Genomic DNA, 20,922 nt, shown 5'->3' with positions numbered 1-20,922 from the left:
GTCTCCTCCAGCACCATAATTCAAAAGCATCAATTCTTCGGCGAGCAGCCTTCTTCATGGTCCAGCTCTCACTTCCAAAGCCTATCCAGGTTAAAACTGATATGAAAGTCTGGAGGGGTCATGCTTGCTGCAGCTACACATCTGCTAAAAATGGTCCTGGGACCTGGAAGGCCTGGATCTTATTGCCTGTAGGCAAATCTTACTTCCACCCTTGCTAAAAGGGTAGCCAGGAGCCAAAGAACTGCTTAGGCTCATGCAAGAGGACTGTGTCACGCAAGTAAAATTAACTACAACATGTTGTTTCTCAGCTGACCAACACGTCATGTTACAAATATTACAAAAATACCCTGAATTTCAAGATCAATTTGCCTTTCAGCAAACTCTCTTGACTTCATGGAACTACCGGTACTTTCAAGTTTGTCTGGGTTTCGGCCACTGCCTAGAAAATTCATAGGACTCTTCTGCGCTTATTCTTATCTCGGCAATTAGGCGAACTCCTCTAGGAGGAAATTCCCATCCAGTGTCTTATCTGGGCACTGTGCTTCTCCTGGTGGCAAGGGAAGGAGGAAATGTCATCGTATTTGCATAATTTGCAAAGAGAAAAGGGAACTAGCGGCTGAGAAATGTGGTGCAGGGACGGCGGAGTGGAGCACCTGCTTCCCTGTTTGACCAGACTCCAAGCAGTTTCAACAGGACAATGAGATGTGGCCACAATGCTGAGGAAATTGCAGCCAGTTCTCGCTATTTCCCCCACACTTCAATAGCCCGACAGTGCTGGCGTTTCAGGGAAATGCTCCAGTTGCGATCCTTCACCCACCCACCCACCCCGGGAGCTGGTTCGTGGAAAGGGAAGAGAAATATTGTCAGACAGTTAAAACAGAAAAAGTACCAGCAATTCCCCAGCAAGATGCAGTTCCTGATATTGCCCCAGTTTTTGCTACTCCCAGCACAGAGCAAGTGGAGGCAAGCTGTAGCCCTGGGGGGGAAGTCATGTGACCTGCACTTTCTGAGGGCAAGGCGCCTTGGATACTAGGCTGAATTAATGATATTAATGCATCTACATAAAGTGCTTTGTGAGAGTTTAAAGGGCTTCTTATATTCCACCTGAGTAATCCATACAACAACCCTGTAGAAAAGTCTGCGCCAGCACTAGCTTTGATGGGCCTGGCTGGTGGCACTCTGCATGCTCCACAGGGGCAGCAGGGGCTGGGAAGATGTAAAAAAAAAAAATTAAAAATCAGGTCAGCATCAGTGGCATAGGATCCTCCAGGGCCCAAGGTGCCCAAACATTTACCCCACTATATCAGATGCTGACAGCATGCCCCAAAGCAGCTCTGTATTATGATTTGTATACTACAGATAGGGAGAGTGATGGAACTAAGAGATAAAGCCCAACTAGACATGACTATGGTGCAATTCCAATGTCATGCTTAATCATAGTTTAATGTGTTAAGAACAAGCCATAGCAAACCTTGGTATCATATGCCCCCCTCCCTTTCCTCCAGTGCAGGACCAAGGAGGAGTTCAGAAGCTCTGGCTTCCATTTTTGTTTAACCGCATCCAAATCAACAAAGAGTGGCTAACGTTAGCTATGGTTTATTTGAAACAAGCCTCCTTGAAACCATGGTTCATTAAACAGATGCTCTTTCATTTACCTATAAAGCCAGGGGTGCAGGGGAGAGCGAATTTGCTTTTTATATAAAAAAGAACGCAATGGAACATAGAGCAGATAGGTCCAGGATAATTATCACATCAAATTCACTCTTAATGCGTCAATGACATGTTGCAGGATGCAACCACAGTAAAAGGCCCGTCTGGAGGTGCCTTGTCTTATGATTTGCTCAGTTTCCTCCACACTTTTTCTACCACCAACTACATCATCACAGAAGCAGTAGCCAACTGAGGGTGGTTTAGGATGCAGCGAGTATGGAAAGGGAGAAGCCATCACTGGTGTTTTCTGATCCTTCTCTGACTCATCAGGAACCACAGAGTAACTTTCCAAATCCATGTTATAGCCAGGAGCAGAGCTTACTCATTCAGACGCCTCCTGCTTTGATGCCTGACCTTGTATGCTCTTTGAATCTGTTTACACTGCACTAGTTACTTACGGGCACAGCATGGCATAGACATTTGAGCAATTTCAAAAACGTGGATGCCATTCGAAGGCATGAAGCTCTTGTGGAAGGTTCCAGAAGCTCCCTCTTTCATAAGAAGAGCTCTGCTGGGTGAGGCCAAAGGCAATTCTAGCCCAGCATCTTGCATTATGCTCACAGCGGCCACCCAGGTGCAATGTGGGAAGACTGTGTAAGCAGCACCTGAGCACAACTGCACCCTTCCCACTTGTGATTCCCAGCCACTGTGGGGTGGGGTGTGTGTCACTGAGATATTGTTAACGGGTCACTGGCAGCAGGGTTTTCCTTCCCTTGTTGAATTGGAAGAGGGAACAATCTTGTTTTCTCCTGCTCCGGACAGGACTCGAACCAATGGCTTCAAGTTACAAGAAAGACGATTCTGACTGAACATCAAGAAGAACTTTCTGACAGAAAGAGCGATTTGGCAGTGGAACTGTCTCCTTCGGGAGGTTGCGGACTTTCCTTCCTTGGAGGTTTTTAAGCAGAAGTTGAATGGCCATCTCTCCTGGGTGCTTTGGCTAAGATTCCTGCATTGCAAGGGGTTGGACTAGATGGCCCTTGGGGTCCCTTCCCACTCTAAGATTCTATGAATTTCCCCTGGAAAGGTTCAATCCATACTGCCTCCAACACTGAACGTAGCACATAGCCATCACGACCACCAGGGAGTTTGCTACCTGGGAGATGGACACCTGCTTTTGAGACCCCTAGGAAGCAGGCAGCTGAATAAACATATCGGAATTATCTTCCTGTTGGCCTTAATAACTTCAACCAGCAGCCTCACCCGAGACACCAAAATAAAATAGGGAGAACACATTCAGATAGATCTGGCCTTGAGTGAACCTGCTTTGACCACGCCCTTTCTTTCTTTCTTTCTTTCTTTCTTTCTTTCTTTCTTTCTGTTATGCCAAAGTTTCTGCTTCCTCAGCTGACTGGGGCTGTGTACACATCGCCATGGCTCCAGTGCACTCTCCCCTCTGGTATTTGAAGCCATGTACTTGTGACATTAGCCATAATCCATATTAATTCTGTATTTCTTGAGAAATACTGCTGTTGGGGGTGTTCCCTCAAACCAGCTTCCAACTGATTTGAAAGCATAAGCCAAGTTCGCTTTGCAGTCAAACTGAGGTGTGTTCTTCTGAGATGGCCCTTGTGCATGTGCAGATCACAGCGCATGCGCAGATGACAGAGGGGAGGGTTCGGGTACAGGGAAACCAAATAGGGAATACGCATTGAGTGAATGCATCCCTGCCCCTTCTCTGCCGCGTACAGCAATATACATACCAACATCCTGTGTTTTAAGCTAGTAATGTGTACAAACTCTGGAGCAGATGTTTAGTGCGGGGAACACTAGCTATCCCTCTTGGTTTCCAAGGCAGCCAAGTAAATCTCTATCCTGCGTAACAGGAAGCTGGTTGGGGAGAAACACGCACGCATGCACATACAAAAAGAAAAGTCTTGACATTTTGGAGGAAGAATTTAAACAAAACCTTGTTCCTATGGTAACAGGAGCTGCAGGCATGTCATCCCTCCTCCTTCTTCCCCAAATTGGGGAGGCAGCCAAGGAGAAGAGGAAGCAATAACCACTGCTTGGCTCCCTGGCAGGAAAGGCTGCGACTCATGCAAGCTGAAGTGCCAAAACATCTATTCTTGGCCCAGAAATTCTTGGTCCTAGTAAATCTGAAGGGGATTCCAACGGGCACTGGATTGACAAGAATTGGGGCAGGCTGGTTTCAGGACAAGTAGAAACCATGACATCACAGGGCAAACATAGCAACATAGCCAGGCCAGTTGGACAACGGGGCATAGATGGATCTTTGCATTGGGACAAGGACTGTTGTCTACAAAGTCTTTCTTCCAAAGCAGACTGCACTGTCAGATTGTCCAGCCATCCTTATACAGTGGTACCTCGGGTTACATACGCTTCAGGTTACATACGCTTCAGGTTACAGACTCCACTAACCCAGAAATAGTACCTCGGGTTAAGAACTTTGCTTCAGGATGAGAACAAAAATCGTGTTCCGGTGGCCCGGTGGCAGCAGGAGGCCCCATTAGTTAAAGTGGTGCTTCAGGTTAAGAACAGTTTCAGGTTAAGTACAGACCTCCAGAACGAACTAAGTACTTAACCCAAGGTACCACTGTACTGCATACCAGAGGCAGACAGACCTTTTTCTTATTCCGGTCCCTGGTAAAACGCAAAACCTATTTAACCTTTTGACACGTGCTCACTAGAGTTTTCAGACTGCACTGAGCATGCCTAGAAGTTAAATCTTTATCTCCGCCTCTCTCTTTCTGTGCATGTATCCCTGCTTGAGTGCTGATCCCTGTAACTGCGTGGACACAAATGCCAGAATGTTACTTCCCTTCTGCCACCCACCACCTTTAATTGCCTATGCAGATATGAAAGGTAGCTGAATGTGTTTGTGGTGCAGCTATTCTGTAAATACAAAGGAGTCTATTATGAGATTAAATGTAACATTAGAAAAAATTAAAAGGAAACTCTTATAGGACAGAGAGTCCTTGGCAAATGCCAAACTTCAAAAGTCCATGCTGGAGGAAGGCACAGTGAAAGCTCAGTTGCAATTATCGCCTCAGAATATGTTCCCCTCATTATAGGATCCCAGCCTTTGCATGCTTCTCCTTTTGCATTTTAACCCTTGCAGCCTGACTGCAGCACACATAGCCTCTTACACACACACACACACACACACACACACACACACACACACACGTCTTGGTGTCCAACACAGCAGCACTGTCTGCCAAATTTTACAGAGCTTCTTGGAAAGTGCCTTTTTTGGTAGGGCTAATGTCTCTTCGGAAAGGAAAGGAACACAGCGGGAACAAGAAGATACTTCAAATTTATCTCGTCCCATCCCAGGCAGGATCTTGGCACCACTAGTATAGCCCGGGAAAACTGCCCGGGAGGGCAGGCACCAAGAAATGTGACCCTGAGCCAAACTCACGTGCCCATTTCAAAGAGACACCACTTTAAATATCTGATCTGCCCCTTGAACTGTTCAGATGTTTGCTGTTTCTCTGGCACCAGAGCCCTGCCCAGCGCTCATGAAACATTGCCACCAACACACGCACAGAACAGCAATTACAAAGGTAAATTCACACGACTGCTCTAGGTTTCTGTTTTTGAGTCAGTGCAGTCTACCCACCCCAGCCCCTTCACGGATTGAGGATACACCTGGATTATGTATACAGTGGTACCTCGGGTTAAGTACTTACCGTAATTCGTTCTGGAGGTCCGTTCTTAACCTGAAACTGTTCTTAACCTGAAGCACCACTTTAGCTAATGGGGCCTCCTGCTGCTGCCACGCCGGCCTGAGCACGATTTCTGTTCTCATCCTGAAGCAAAGTTCTTAACCCGAGGTACTGTTTCTGGGTTAGCGGAGTCTGTAACCTAAAGCGTATGTAACCTGAAGCGTCTGTAACCCGAGGTACCACTGTTTTGGGCCCAGCTTCCTTGTCCTGCCTGGACGCAGAGTTGTGTGGATTTTCCTTCACATGCTGTTACGCCTTTACTAGCGCTTTGTGTTCACCGTGGAGATGCCTCACGCCACCTTCAGCAGGGGGAAGGGCCATAGCTTAGTGGCAGAGCATCTGGTCTGCATGTGGGGGGAGGGTGGTCCCCATGTTTCATCCCCAGTGTCTCCAGGCAGGGTGGGAAAGTCTCCTTCTCTGAAACCCTGGAGAGCCAATGCCAGTCAGGTGGTGAGTTTGATGGAGCAAGGGTCAGACTCTGTATAAGAATGCTTCCTATGCCCCCTATGTCTTTGCAAGTGGATGGATGCAAAGCGCTTGTGGGTATCAAGACAAAAGCAACGCTAGCGTTAGATAGAGGGGCTTAAGAAAGCAGTGGGCAAGGGCGACACCACAGAATGCAAAGTCTCCAGATCTCCAGGCCCCCAGTTGGAATGGCCTCCTAGCAGATGGAAAGCAACAGCCCCTGGCCAAAGCAGCCACCTCTGTCACATCAGGCTTCATCACCCAGCTCTGGCTTCCTAGGCAATGCTGTAGCATCCCTTCCCCCACTTCTTCCCGGCTCTTGGTTTCTCCAGCTTGGCACACGTCCAGAACAAGTTTGCTCTGATTCCATTCAGGTTGAGCAAGACGCCGTTGTGACTCCTTCCCTCCCATCTGCCTATAGGGCAGCGTGGAGCCAGTAACAGGGAGGTGGAGTGGAGGCTGCAGGAGCTTACACAACTCTTATGTGGGGCCAGCTTCCCATCAGTCTGTACACAACCATAACACACCCATTTTATAATCTGCACGTGCATATCCATCATCCATGTACACACCCATAAATCCAGTATACTACAGTGATTCATATCATGCAGTTCTCAAATTACTACCTTGGACTGAGGGAACTACATTCCATTTTTCTTCTAGGGGCCCCCCTTCGTTTACTTTTATCCAAAGGTACCAGAGCTGACAGAAAGGCCCCTTCGGCTTTCCCCTTTCGCAGTTCCAGTAAGCACTTCATTGTTTTATTGCTTCTATGCAAACTGCCTCGGGCATATTGCAGGTCACTATTATACCAATTTTACTGGTGGGAAGACAAGATGTAAAGATTGTGGATGTGGATTTACCTCCTGGGCTTCCAATGCCTATTTTTGGTATCACCCATGTTGCTGCTGTGAAGTTTGAGTTTGCCCTCACATCACTTACTTAATTCAGGGGAAACAGTGGGGGATTTTCTGAGCCAGCAAGAAGGACACAGCCGAGGGCCGGGGTCATGGCTTCACTCAACTTCCTGTTAAATAACATGCCAGTTTCAATGGCTTCTGTCTTATGTCAGCCTTTCTCAACCTGGTGCCTGTTTTGGACTACAACTCCCATCAGCCCCAGCCAGCACACCTATAGTCCTAAACATTTGGAGGGCACCAAGTTGGCAAAGGCTGCCTTGTGGAAGATACAAGGATGGTCCAAACCACACCAGATCCAGCTGCCTGGGGCAAATGAACTGGGAAGCTATTGCATGCTCCCACAACCTTGACCTTTTCTTTTTATCAGGTGATTTAGTTCAACTAGAATTTTGCTTTGGGGCTCCTTTGGTGAATATTTACTAATTTTTTTACTGTGTTTTTTACTGAATATTTACTTATTTTCTGAAATGGGGATCACTGTGGACACAGCCATCCTGCACTGGCGTCTATGTGAGCCCTGGCAGAACACACTTCACTACTTCTCCTCTGGCTCCCAACACAGCATCCTTGAAATGCTGTGGGACTTTCATCTGTCTTTTTTTCTTTTTCTTTTTCCTAGAAGGGTCAACCAGAGTTTAGTAAAGAACCTAGGAAGCTGCTTTTATACCTTTGGTTCACCCAGCTTAGTATTGTCTACATTGATGCAAGGTTTCAGACAGAAAACATCTCCTACCTGGAAGCGTTGGAGATTAAACCCTGCACCTTCTGCATACAAACCTTGCCAACGAGCAAGGGTCTTCTCCCAAGAGCTTAATTTGGGGCTCACCCAGACTCAGCCCTGACATCAGTTTTTAGTGTCAGTTCTGGAACGCATAAGGTAAAAATAAATGGAAGTGCCTCTGAGAAGGTGCAGAGGGCATCCCCACCCCCACCCTCAGGTTTGCAAACCAGGTGGGTTGTAAGCATCACTTTTCCTAAAAATTAAACATCCCAGCTTTTCCGAGTTCTGGCAAGAGAAACATGCATAAGTGTGTGTCTGTGTGTGTGTGTAAAGTTTAGATAGAACCAGGAGGAGAAAGCAAGCAGATATGTGGCATTCCCTCTCTCTCTCTTTCTCTCTCTCTCTCTCTCTCACACACACACAAACAAAAACACACACAATGCCTTTTATGCCCATGGATTTGTTGTTGAATCAATCCCGGGTAGCCCTGCTGAGAATCGTGACTAATTTGTTCTTCAAACAAGGTTTGTGTAAACCTCTCCAGAGGAGACTGGTGGGGTAAGAAGGGGGAAGGTGAGTCACAAGCACAGGCCAGCAAATTACGTTGAACAGAGGAAGAAAAAGACAGCAGACGGCTGCCAGGGGCATGGTTGTAGCACCACTGCACTGGAGCCTGTGGCAAGTGCCAGGCGCAACGTGGCAGGGACTGCTCAGCAAACAAGGCCCAAGCCAAGCTTTTCCCTCGTGTCTCACTGGGATTAGCAAAAGCTCCCCCTTCTTATTGCTGTGACCTCCCTCAGCAATGAGTCTGCAGCGAATTCTGGTGCAGAGGGAGCAGTCTTCCCCAGTCTGGTACCCTACAGATGTTGCTGGAATACAACTCCCATTATGCCTGGCGGGTTGGGCTACAAATCCCAATACGGAGGCTGATGGAAGTTCAGCCAACGTTTGCCCTTCTGCACCACAGGAGGTTTCTGACCTCCCTCTGCTCAGGTGTGTTGCAGTTTGACACCAACATCCGACTCCTCATCAGCCGATGACCCTGGAGTGTGTTGTGCCCATGAGCAGTGGGTATTTGGAACAGAATTAAGAGCCCCTCAGAGAGCTCACCCACACTTAACTTTCCCCCTCATGCTTTGTAGGCACAGGTCCACACTTTAAAGCCGGCCATTCGGGTTTTCCACAAACTGCAGTTTGCTCCAATTCAGCGGTAAAGTGGGGGGGTTTCATGGAGAAAGAGCCGGGGAGGGGGAAAGCGCATTTTGACACAGAGCTTTAAAGTGTGGACCTGTGCCTAGAGATGTGGTAGAAAAGGAAGCCTGGAGGAGCTCAGGGTGTGCTGTGATTGGGCAGCAAAGAGTGAGTTTTCCCTGGGAAAGAGATGGGGCAAACCACTTGGACCCATATTTTCTAGGCACGGGACAAGCAGAAGTGTGGACAAGCCCTATGTGAACAAAAAGTTAATACAGCGTGAGTCCTTTAAAAGAGGCCCCGTGGATACAGAGTACACATGTTCCACTAGGCCTCTTTTAAAAGACTCACCCTGTATTATTACTAGTACTTTTTTTCTTAAAAAATGTTTAGGGGTACTCTCATTTTCCCACTCATATTGAAATACTGCCCCTCAATGAGGCCATTAAATTCACAAAATGTTTAGGGGTATGTGTACCGCTGCGTCCCCTAGAAAAAAGCACTGATTATTACTATGTTTATGGTGGCACTCAGTATCCAAACTGGGGTGTTCTCTCTTCACATAACACAAAAGGATAAAGCTATGCTCTGACAGGTAAAGAAAGTAAAAGTCAAGTATGTGCTCTAATGCTAAGGGGGAAATCTTTAAAAAGCTATTTTTAAAAAGAAGGAGGAGGAGGAGGGTGTATATGAATAGTGGGGTGCTGTTATTAAAGCAAATCATACATAAATTTCAATAAAAGAACTGCACAACTAAATAGCAATTGCAGGCCACTTGAAACTACAAACAAGAAATAGAAGCAGAGAAAATAACTACCAGCACAATTAAAACAGCAAAAAAATTCACCCACCAGTGCCTAATGAAATAAAAATGTTTTAACTCATTTTCAGAAAGCAGAGAGAGAGCTGGTCTGGTGGAAAGCCATTCCAAAGAGACGGTGGCACCGCTGCTGTGAAAACTCAGTAGCTAATATGCCCTCAAACAGAGGGCATTTCCAGACTGTTGCTATTTTCAGGTGGGATTCAATCACACACAACAAACCTGCTTTCCCCACAAAGTAGGACTTTTTGCAGTAAGGAGAATGAGAGGGAAATGCAAATCTCCGCACAAATTGGTCTACAAACCAATCAGATGAATGCCCAACGAACAGGTTGCCTAGACGCACCCAGAGATTCAAGACCCCATCTGCGGAGCTCAGAAAATGTAGGGAGGTTGATATGAATGACATTCCCACAGTTTATCTGCTGCTGTTAAGGCAGGGGCACAGGACTTGTACTACTCAATGTTAGTGATGGTTTCATAAGTACTATACAATAGGTACCTATAACTGCTAACAATGCCACTTCCTGGCAGTCAAAATGGCCTCATTGCCTGGGAAGGGGACTTCATTTCCCCACAACAAAATAATGAGGCTTGAGTGCTGAGTTAGTTAAAATTGCTTCAAATATAGTAGAGAGCAATAAAAGGTACAATATTATTCATTTAATACAACAACGTTGGTAATATCATTCCTAACAAATGTCAAGAATCAATAGCTCTTTGTCGGAGAAAATAATATAATGTGTTCACTTGCAAAAAGCACAGTGCAAAGCACTTTCTGACGGCTCAAGGGTCACTTGAGTGCTGGGAAAAAATGTGATACCCTTGCAACACAGGCATTACCCTGAAGAAAGGCATCTAGGAAACCTCCCCTCCCAGAACAAAAGAGTAACAAAACAACTTTGCATAATGCAAAAAGCAAACACGCCGTTTCTGGAAAAGTCCTTTGTATATTAAGTCCTCTTTTCCAGCATAGCGAAAATATCAGGAAAGCGATGACCAGAGAACAGGGAGGTCTTGTTCTGGTTGGGATCAGGCCCCCATTGATTTGCTGTTATTGAAGCTGTTGTCGGGAACTCGGAAGCCTGGCTTCCCTCAGTCGTTTCCTGGAACAGGCCTTGCACATATGGCCTTGGGTCTTAGAGGCGATATACAAACAGTTATGCCTTAGACCTGGACTAGCTCACTTTGCTTCCCACAAATGCACACATGCATGCATACACACACTCTCACACACACACACACACACGGCCTTCAAGGAACTTTCATTTGGAAAGAGAAGCTCTCCGTTTCTACTTGTCAGTCTCATGTTACTGTAGCCTTTGCAAAAAAAAAAAAAAGTGGCCTCCTTGTCTCAAAGTCCCAGCTTCTTCTGGATCGCTGCAGCACAAAAAGCTGATTTCTCCACTTTGCACTTGTATTCTGACTTCTCTAAAGACACACACCAGCTACCACACCTTGTGTACCACATGCTAATATTTGCCCACCTAATATTAGAGCAGAATATTCACTTTCAGAAACGTTCCGTGTCACAAGATCAGGCAGCTTGCTGCTGTCACAGTATTTGTTAGCTTTGCCCACATCCCTATCTGCAGCAGTTTGAATTTACCCCAGGGGCTTCATTCTTACAGGGGGTCAAGATTATTTATCGTGCATGTAAAAGGTTTATCCTCTCTTTGGCTGTGTACATACCATGCATTTAAGGCACATGGAAAGCATGTGGCTTCCTGCAAAGAATCCTGGGAACTGGTTTACCTTTCACAGAGCTACAATTTATGGCATCCTTAACAAACTGGTTCTTAGGATTCTTTGCGGGAAGCCATGTGCTTTCAACGTATGAAATGTACGCAGCCTTTGGCCCTGGCACAGGGATAAGGCTTGTAAGTGGCCCTCTTTATTAGTCAGAGTGAAACCGATCACCTCTCAGGATGATAGTCATTATATTTCATCACTATGGGAGGTTGCCTTGTGCATGTACTTTAACATTCTGCATCACTGACTTGGATGATTTGGTGCAACGGCAAACCCTGTCTCTCCCCCAAACAGCTGCCTTTCTCTTCCTATCCCTATGCCCCCTTCAGAAAGCATGCAAAACTAGCTTTCTTTGTTAAAGCCAATGTGTCCAAGCAGACCCAGGCTCCTTAGGAGCACAGTGGTGTTTATAAGAAGAGGTCAAGTTCCCTTCTCCCTAGGGGTGAATTTTCTTCCAGCTCCAGGAACCACACCCCTGGCAGGGCTCCAAGATGTAGCCATTAGCTACCTTCTGCCATCTGGTTCCTGCATGCCTGAAAGGATAATGAATGGCCACAGCCCTATCCTCCCATCTTGTGCGCTTTTCCTGGAGGTGGTAAAGTCATCACTTCCAGCTTCGGGTGAGGGCGTGTGTGAATCACTGCATTGCAGGAATCCTGCTCATGAGATTTTCTGTAAGAGAAGAGTTAAAAGAATTTCGAAATGGCTGGAATGTGATTGCCAACTCTTGGCAAGGGGCAGGCCCAGGGTCCAAGGAGGTGAGGAGGCAAAAGCCCACAGAACAGGCTCTGTTCTTCTCTAATACAATTAAACATGTCACTGGCCACTGAGCAAGACTGTTCACACACAGATCAACTTAACACAATCTAGATCAAATCACAAGCCCAAAGCGAGAACTAAAAGTGTGTGTAACTCAAGCAAGGAACGCCAGCTTTGGAGGGGCAGAGAACTTATGGCTCTTCAGAAATTGCTGGACTACCTCCCATCATCCTTGACCATTGGCCATAGTGGCTATAATGTACACAGCGAACTTACATATACGGGCAACATAGTATTATGGAATTAAGAATGTCTAAGGCATTATAGAAAACATTGGTTTACTTGGGGGTGTGTTATTGGGTTGTTCTTTTTATTTTTATTACGTATATTGTGGTTTTTATGTTTATCTTTTCTGTGAACTGCCCTGAGACCTCTGGGTATAGGGCGGTATATAAATTCAATAACTTAAAAAATAATAAAATGATAATTTTCTGCAGGGAGCACTGAAGTTGAGATTAAGTCTGTGTGTACACGCTATACTTCTAAAGCATATTATTCCCCTCAAAGGATTCTGGGCTCTGTAGTTTACCCTTCTCAGAGGTGTAGTTCCCAGCAGCCCTTAACAAACTACAGTGCCCAGAATTCTTTGAGGAAATTTTTACAGATGCATAATTTCCTGAAGATGAGGAATATCCTGCCCAAACAAGCCAGCAAGTGTGTGGCTTAATACACAAGTGCACACAACCAAAAAACCCAAAACAGATCACAAAGGCAGATCAGAAAGAAAAACAAAAAACTCACTCACAGTTCCTTCTGTGCCAAGATTTTTAGGCACCGGTCTGGGATTTCTGGGTCCATGTTTGAGTGTTTCCCCCCTCTTTTGCCCCACCACTTTCCCCAGGAAAACCCACTGTTTACCCACTGAATCGGGTTTTCCGCAGGTTTTCTCAGAGGAAGCAATGGGACAATAAAACCCCGCGTTCGGACACAGAACTAGAAATCCCAGACCTGTGCCTAGAAAGCGCAGCACAAAAGGAAGTATGGATGAGCCCAAAGAGAGTCGCAAGACACACATACCCCCCGCTATTCTGAATTCTGCACAAACACATATAAAGTCTGGGGAAGTGACTTTAGGAACTCATTGCTGCTAGGCTGAAACTGCTTCCCTGGTTCCGCTTGCGCCTGATGATTGTCGCAAGCCCACGGCCACTACCTTTATAGAGAATCCTGGGAAGAGTCGTGCAGGCTGCTGCTACCAGTGCTGTGCACTGCACTGCCTTCCTACCGTTGGGTAGGCAGGGCTAGAAGCCTCAAACACAAGTGCCACTGCCTCAAGTGACCCTCTGATGGCTACCACCACCACCCCCGGTTGCAAGCTGCGCAGTTAGCTGAAGAATGCTACCAAAGCAACTGCTTGGTGTAGGACTTAACTTATAAACACATCTCCTGGGACCTCTCCCTGCCCAATCTGCACACATATAAATAAACATAATTTTAGGACTGATACGGGAAATACCTGTATTTCCGCCATCCCTCCTTCATGCGACACCTTTATCAAAAACTGGTTATCAGCATGTCTGAAGGGAGGGCATGACCAGACAATCACTACTTTCCAGTGGAATTGAATCACGTACCAGCAAATTCAGGTTGCACAATTATAGCTGATGAGGGAGGATTAGTACGGCAAACCTGCTTCCCCAAAAGATCAGATGTTTTGTCATAAGAAAAGTGAGGCAAAAATGTACCAGGGTGTATGGTGTGACACTTGACTGGACACATCAACTGCCCAGCAAACAGATCAGAATGCTTATCATCCAATCAGGACACATTTAAAGCACTCTTATTCCGCTTTATGGAGAATCCCGGGAAGCGTCACTTGTTAAGGATGCCTCACAGATCTACCATCTGTTCCATCAGCACCCTTAACCAATGACACTTCCCAGGATCCTCTGAGATTGTTAAAGAGTGCTTTACATGTATGGCCTAGATGTGATCAGCAATGTCATCTTAAAGTAAAGGTAAAGGGACCGCTGACCATTAGGTCCAGTCGTGACTGACTCTGGGGTTGCGGCGCTCATCTCGCTTTATTGGCCGAGGGAGCAAGCGTACAGCTTCCGGGTCATGTGGCCAGCATGACTAAGCCGCTTCTGGCGAACCAGAGCAGCGCACAGAAACGCTGTTTACCTTCCCGCCAAAGTGGTACCTATTTATCTACTTACACTTTGACATGCTTTCGAACAGCTAGGTTGGCAGGAGAATGTCATCTTACCTCCCCAAAAACAAATCAGAACGAATATTCGTTAGAATAGCCAACTGCCACCTAAGAGCCCGGCAAACAAATAAGGATGAATGGTCAATAGACACGTTGCGTGGAAGTGCTCGGTGCCTCTTATCCTCTCAGAGGAGTATGCCTGGGCACTGCAAAACAGGCAACCCAAAGTTTAACATCTCTCTTGGTAGACGGTTGGCAAAGAAGATGTTTCACTGTGGCAAAGCAGGGAGTCCATCCCTTTCACCTATGTTTTTCTCCAGTATTCATTATGCCCAGGCTAAGTTAAATCCAGGAAGCTGTCATCGTTGATATAAAAACTGCCACTGACCCCCCCCATGCAATTTTCTGCCACGTGTTAATGCTTTAACGTTGGAGGATAGGTCAAATGATATTACACTGACCGTGGCAAAGTTTCTTTTGGAGGTAGCAAGAAAAAAAGACCATCATGCTCTATCTAGATGTAACAAAATGACTACCTCGGTCTCTTTTGCCTGTTGTTTGGTTGTCTTCACTGTATCTTGTTTTGAAACTGTTTTGTGGGTCTATGGACCGCAATCAATCAATGTTTAACGTTGGATAGACAGTGGAAGGAAGCGATTTAAAAACTGAATGTGCCGTCTGCTCAATGTATGTTTTGCCTTTACACTATAGAGAGATCTCATTGAAATGATTTAAGCCTTATCTATGAAAGAAGGTCCGTATTGTAAAAGCTATGGTTTTCCCAGTAGTGATGTATGGAAGCGAGAGCTGGACCATAAAGAAGGCTGATCGCCGAAGAATTGATGCTTTTGAATTATGGTGCTGGAGGAGACTCTTGAGAGTCCCATGGACTGCAAAAAGATCAAACCTATCCATTCTGAAGGAAATCAGCCCTGAGTGCTCACTGGAAGGACAGGTCCTGAAGCTGAGGCTCCAATACTTTGGCCACCTCATGAGAAGAGAAGACTCCCTGGAAAAGACCCTGATGTTGGGAAAGATTGAGGGCACAAGAAGAAGGGGACAACAGAGGATGAGATGGTTAGACAGTGTTCTCGAAGCTACAAACATGAGTCTGACCAAACTGCGGGAGGCAGTGGAAGACAGGAGTGCCTGGCGTGCTCTGGTCCATGGGGTCATGAAGAGTCGGACACGACTAAACGACTAAACAACAAATGAAAGAGCTCAGCTCAATGTGAGGAAACGTTCCAGTTACACAAACTTAGGGCAGATCCATACAAATGCACATCCAAGGCATGTTTAAAGCACATGGACTTCCCACAAACAATCCTGGGAATTATAGTTTGTTAAAACTACAGTTCCCCAGAATTATTTGTGGGAAGCCATGTGCCATAATGTGTGTTGGATATGCTGTAAATGTATGGTATGAATTTGCCCTCAGACCTCACTAGTTGGGGATAAGTAGGGTTGCCATATTTTGAAGCGCAAAAAAGAGGATGCTATAACAACTCTCACTTTAAATAGCCCTATTATATGTAGGCTATAGAAACGGTGATATATTGCTGAGGGCGGCAGGAGAAGAGAAGAGGAAAGCAAGTTTTCAGCCACCAGTTATGTCTATGTCTCATCCAGAAAGACATTTTGGCAAATTTAAAAACAGAATTTTTACCCCTGAAAAAGAGAACATGTCCAGGAAAAAGAGGACACATGGCAACCCTAAAGAGGTTGATGACATTGACACAAACCTATCAGGACTTGGCCTTGGAACCTGTTTTTATTGTCAACTTCAGTGGGCATGATCCTTTAGCACCTTCGCTTACCCTGGATATGTTTGAACAGAGCTATAACAGAGAGAGGCCATGAGCACGTAAAACATTATTTTCCTCTCCGATGATCATTGTTGCCAACTGATCAGAAAAGAACCATTGGTCCTGCTCTTCCACTTATTGAAGCAGATGTAGCTTTCCCCCGCAAGCTTTACGTTTATTATATTTGTACTTTGCTTCCCCTTAAGGAAGTCCTGATGTAATTTGCAAGCGATCAAAATAAAATGAAAAGAAATAAAAAAGTTCACCCACTAATATCAGTATATCAGACCACTGTTGAAAGTGCAACTACAAGAGCCACGTTCCTCACAGACTTCAGCTGCCAGCTAGAAACTGGTTTCTTTATAATAAGCTATTGTACTGTATATAAGCACAGGCCCTTTCCTGTTTAGTGGCCTGGATGGCAAATCCTGTTTGAGGAAAGAACCTGGTTGAGAGACTCTGGGGTTGCTCAGAAACAGCCCTTAGGGAAACTCTATGTTCTAATTGTGAGGCAAGGAGCATTAATTAAACCACTCACCAAAGACCTGACAGTAAAGTACAACGTGTCCCCATTTCTCACTGCAACTGTACATATTTCCCACGCTGTTTACTTCTGCTACTTGCTACCTGCTGCAAAAAGCCTGTACCCTTATCTATAACCCCTGCACCTATCCCAGGTGATCACCACCTTTTTCTTGATAGAAGGTCTGTGCTTAATAACCAGCTGGCAGGCAGAAGTTCCTTTCCATTCAGGCCAAAGCTGCGCCAGTTGAATTTGTGCGTATCACACAGCTTTTCTGTCAGGAAAAAAGTCCCTCTCTTTTCCCTTTTTTCCCTTGATAGCTTCTTTCACCCTGATTCAGGTAAAGATACAGTACTCTGTTCATCAACTCTTTCACTTTGCCATTTATGATGCCATGCTCTCACCATCATTTTATAGTTAATTGTTCAGCCTCTTCCCTCACTCATATATAATGAACATCTAGATTTCAAGCTGACACCCTTAGAAATCATTTATTTATTTAAGCTGCATGCACCGATGGGACCATGAATTTCATGGCAGTGGCATCCTTTTGCTCTGTGGGATCTCAGGAAAGTTACATAAATAAGGAGACTCATCTGCTTGCTTTGGCTGCCCTGACTCAGCCTCCTGGAACCATCACAGCAGGAATCAGAGTGCTGTTTCCAAAGGAAACTATGACTGGTTCACCAAACTCACAGTGGGACAATTCTGAAGGAGGGAAGCCCTTTGAAAAGCTGCATCAGTCCATGCCTAGATGGAAACCCTGGTGTGTGTGTGTGTGTTGTTTGTGACTACATTGATGCCACAGTGGTTGGGGAAAGTGAGTGGAGAACGATCTAGAGCACAGTAGGAAAATTAGCCAGAAGCAAAACACAGAGAAAATAACTGAAGACGGGAAGAAAAAGAAGTCACCTACAGAATGTCAGGTTTTTTTCTTGTGGGACAGATACAAATGCATTCCAGAAATGTAGATTTGTGCAAATAAAGTGGATTAAATTGCTCTGTCGCACCAAATCCCCCCTTTTTTAAATGGACCTTTATTATCCACAAAAGTAATGAGGAATGCATTGAAATGTGTGGGAGGAACAGATGATTAATGGGAAGACAGATATAACCACTGTGCAAACAAATCAGAATACAGTGGTATCTCGGGTTACAAACACCTCGGGTTACAAACATTTCGGGTTACAGACTCCGCTAACCCAGAAGTAGTACCTCTGGTTAAGAACTTTACCTCAGGATGAGAACAGAAATCACACACTGGCGGCGCGGCAGCAGCAGGAGGCCCCATTAGCTAAAGTGGTACCTCAGGTTAAGAACGGTTTCAGGTTCAGAACAGACCTCCGGAACGAATTAAGTTCCTAACCAGAGGTACCACTGTATATTTAGGATGAATGCTCATTTTCCTATAACCTGCCTGCAAACAAATCCGAAAGAATGCTTAATAAAGACCAGACATCGTCTAATTTCCACATAAGCTTTCTGTACACAAATCAGGATGAATGCTCAATAAGCAGATCATTTGGAAGAGCCCATGATCTTCTAGACAATTATGGGGCTAAACCAATAAAGATGAGCAAGAAGAGGGAGTAAACCTTTTCCTGTGTCTGAAGATCAAATGTGAATGGCAAAGTAAGTGTATGCATGTATGTCTGAGAACTGAGGTGCAAGAATAGCAGGAGACGCATCTTAACCTACATTGTTCTGAGACCACGAACTCCTAAACCCAGATGGCCTTTCTCGTGAGATGCACACCTGTAAGGCTGCATCTATCAATACATTAGGTTTTGGTTGAGAAAAACCCATGGGTATCATTTTCAGTTCTTGTTTTGCAAACGCTTCCTCTTTTGTGATAAATTCCCCTGCTCTTATTCTCTGCTGAAGATGGAAACAAAGCCAAGCCCAAGTTCAGCGCATGGAGGTTTCTTCCAAACTATGACATCACAAGAATAATTTTGTCCAGCTTGATCAGGAATACCCACACTGAGCATACTTTTCAAAACCTGCTGTTCAAAAAGCAATTGCCTTACCGGTTGTTGTTTTTTAAACCAGTTTGATTAGTGTTTCTAGAACATGGGTTACCCCCAGCCAACCCATAGTACAACCTTCTAGTTAGCTAATAGTAAAGGTACCCCTGACCGTTAGGTCCAGTCGCGGATGACTCTGGGGTTGCGCGCTCATCTCGCTTTACTGGCCGAGGGAGCCGGTGTTTGTCCGCAGACAGCTTCCGTGTCATGACTAAGCTGCTTCTGGTGAACCAGAGCAGCACACAGAAATGCTGTTTACCTTCCCGCCAGAGCGGTACCTATTTATCTACTTGCACTTGATGTGCTTTCGAACTGCTAGGTGGGCAGGAGCTGGGACCGAACAACGGGTGTGAGGCGTTCACAAAGTAAAGGAAGGATTGAACTCTGATTAATAAGAATACACACAGAGGTTTGAACCAGCAAGACTCTGGGAAGGGTGCGTATAATAATCTCTCTCTGTCTCTCTCTCTCTACCCCCTCGGCCCAGGTCGTTTTATTCACAAAAGAACTTTTTACAGAGTGTTCGTAAGAACCAATCAGATTTCTTCTAAGTATTTCAACAAACCCCATGTGGGGAGAAAGTTAAACTACCAAAACTAATTAAGCATGGGGTAAACAAAGAACAGAACTACAAAGGAGTACATTTGGCATCCCTGGAGGTGATAAATAAGCAATATACATGATAAGAAGGATGGCCAGGAGGACAGTGATCATTATCACCTTCATGTGAGATTTGTTTCCTGGCCCTAAGATTAACATCCTAAGATTAACATATCAGAAAAGCTACATCAAAGAAGCTGCCACTGTCTTTGATGACCCAGGAGCCTGCCTGGCGAGCAACTGGGCTGTGTATGTGACTTGTGAAGCAAGAGAGATGGGCAGTAGAGAAAATGGCCAGAGATGCAGAGGGTTGTGGGATTTGATCAGAAACTATTGTCAATGTATCAAACCCAGTCAACCCAATGCATTCATTGTGGACACAATGGCTTGATGCATATTTTATAATTCCTCATAGTAATCCCACCTGACCCCACACTCTGGATATTTGCACTCCTACACGGGCGCTCACCCCGTCGTGGGGATTCGAACCGCCATCCTGGTTTAGACCACAGCGCCACCCGCTATAAGTTAGCTAATAGGCAGATGCAATTGACTCTTCTCTATAAGAGATGCCAGCCTGAACCTATCCAATTATCATTTACCCTAGATGTTAACAGAGAGTTGGGGAGTTCAGGGTTAAATGGTAGAAAATGCCTAAAGTGGTCAAGTTTGACCTTTTGTTGCAGCCCAAGGCCCTCCATGTGCCTTCCTGCCGTCCTTCCTCTTCCTGAATGGGCAATCTATATTGTCCTTTGTTTCACCCCAGCCAACATCCTGATGCATTTTAGGCCAAGGGAAAATATTTATAAATGCCTAGCTATAGCCAGCTCCTGTGCTCTGGGCCTTCCGCTGAAGTTAGCTCGTGGAGCCCTACAAGCTTCATGCTGTTCATCTTCCAAGAAGGTAGAAAGAGTGACTACTGGTTCAAGACCCAACTATTGCTGCAGCAATAGGGATGTGGGTGGTGCTGTGGTCTAAACCACTGAGCCTCTTGGGCTTGCCAATCAGAAGGTTAGCAGTTCAAATCCACTCAACAGGGTGAGCTCCTGTTGCTCTGTCCCAGCTCCTGCCTACCTAGCAGTTTGAAAGCACGCCAGTACAAGTAGATTAATAGGTACCGCTGTGGCGGGAAGGTAAACGGTGTTTCCGTGCACTCTGGTTCCTATCACGGTGTTCAGTTGCACCAGAAGCAGTTTAGTCATGCTAGCCACATGACCTGGAAATGCTGTCTGTGGACAAACACCAGCTCCCTCGGCCTGAAAGCTAGATGAGTGCTGCAACCCCTTTGACTGGACTTAACCGTCCAGGGGTCCTTTACCTTTACCTTTTTTTATTGCTGCAGCATGTAAGAGAAGCTACCTGCCCATTTAGTAGCTGGGCACGTTCAGAAGTTAGACCAGGCTTTCTCGATAATTTAAATTGGCTACAGTGTATATTATGTTATTAAATGAAATTGTTTGGTTAAAGTGAAGTTTGATCCAAGGGGATTCTGAACAAACTATGACATCTCACTTCACGTTCTTGCCTTGAGCCTTCCGGCCAAAATACTGTAAGTCCTACTGCTCTATATTCAAAAGTAGCCAACAAGTCACTTAGCTGTTCTGCTGTGGGTTCAATAATACCAGTAATAAAGGTGAGCTATTTAGATGCCCAGCTAAACTGGCATTCCTAAGGAGCCCAACCTTTATTTTTGACACAGTCCCTCCCTGTGTAACATTTCTCAAA

General features: G+C 45.5%; 2 long non-coding RNA genes across 4 annotated transcripts in view; one reads left to right on the top strand and one right to left on the bottom strand.

The window, feature by feature from the left end:
- LOC310755525 overlaps nucleotides 1–20,922 on the bottom strand; it is a 72,090-nt gene that overhangs the window by 15,180 nt on the left and 35,988 nt on the right. The window contains exons 3-4 of one of the 3 annotated variants that reach the window (XR_014544411.1): nucleotides 11,780–11,943; nucleotides 7,521–7,650 (exon numbers count right to left, since the gene is read on the bottom strand). The exons of 1 other annotated variant lie outside the window; for it this stretch is intronic. This is a non-coding gene — a long non-coding RNA (uncharacterized lncRNA). The remainder of the gene's footprint in view (nucleotides 1–7,520; nucleotides 7,651–11,779; nucleotides 11,944–20,922) is intronic. One more of the 3 variants, XR_014544409.1, reaches the window with a different exon arrangement.
- Nucleotides 1–20,922, top strand: part of LOC310755524 — a 43,866-nt gene that overhangs the window by 16,817 nt on the left and 6,127 nt on the right. The gene's annotated exons all lie outside the window — the stretch shown is intronic.

This window comes from Podarcis filfolensis (genome assembly GCF_964270895.1).
Source record: "Podarcis filfolensis genome assembly, chromosome: 2".
NCBI classification, from domain to species: Eukaryota; Metazoa; Chordata; class Lepidosauria; order Squamata; family Lacertidae; genus Podarcis; species Podarcis filfolensis.
The sequence above is the reverse complement of the archived record's forward strand: the minus strand, read 5'-3'. Positions and strand labels throughout refer to the sequence as shown.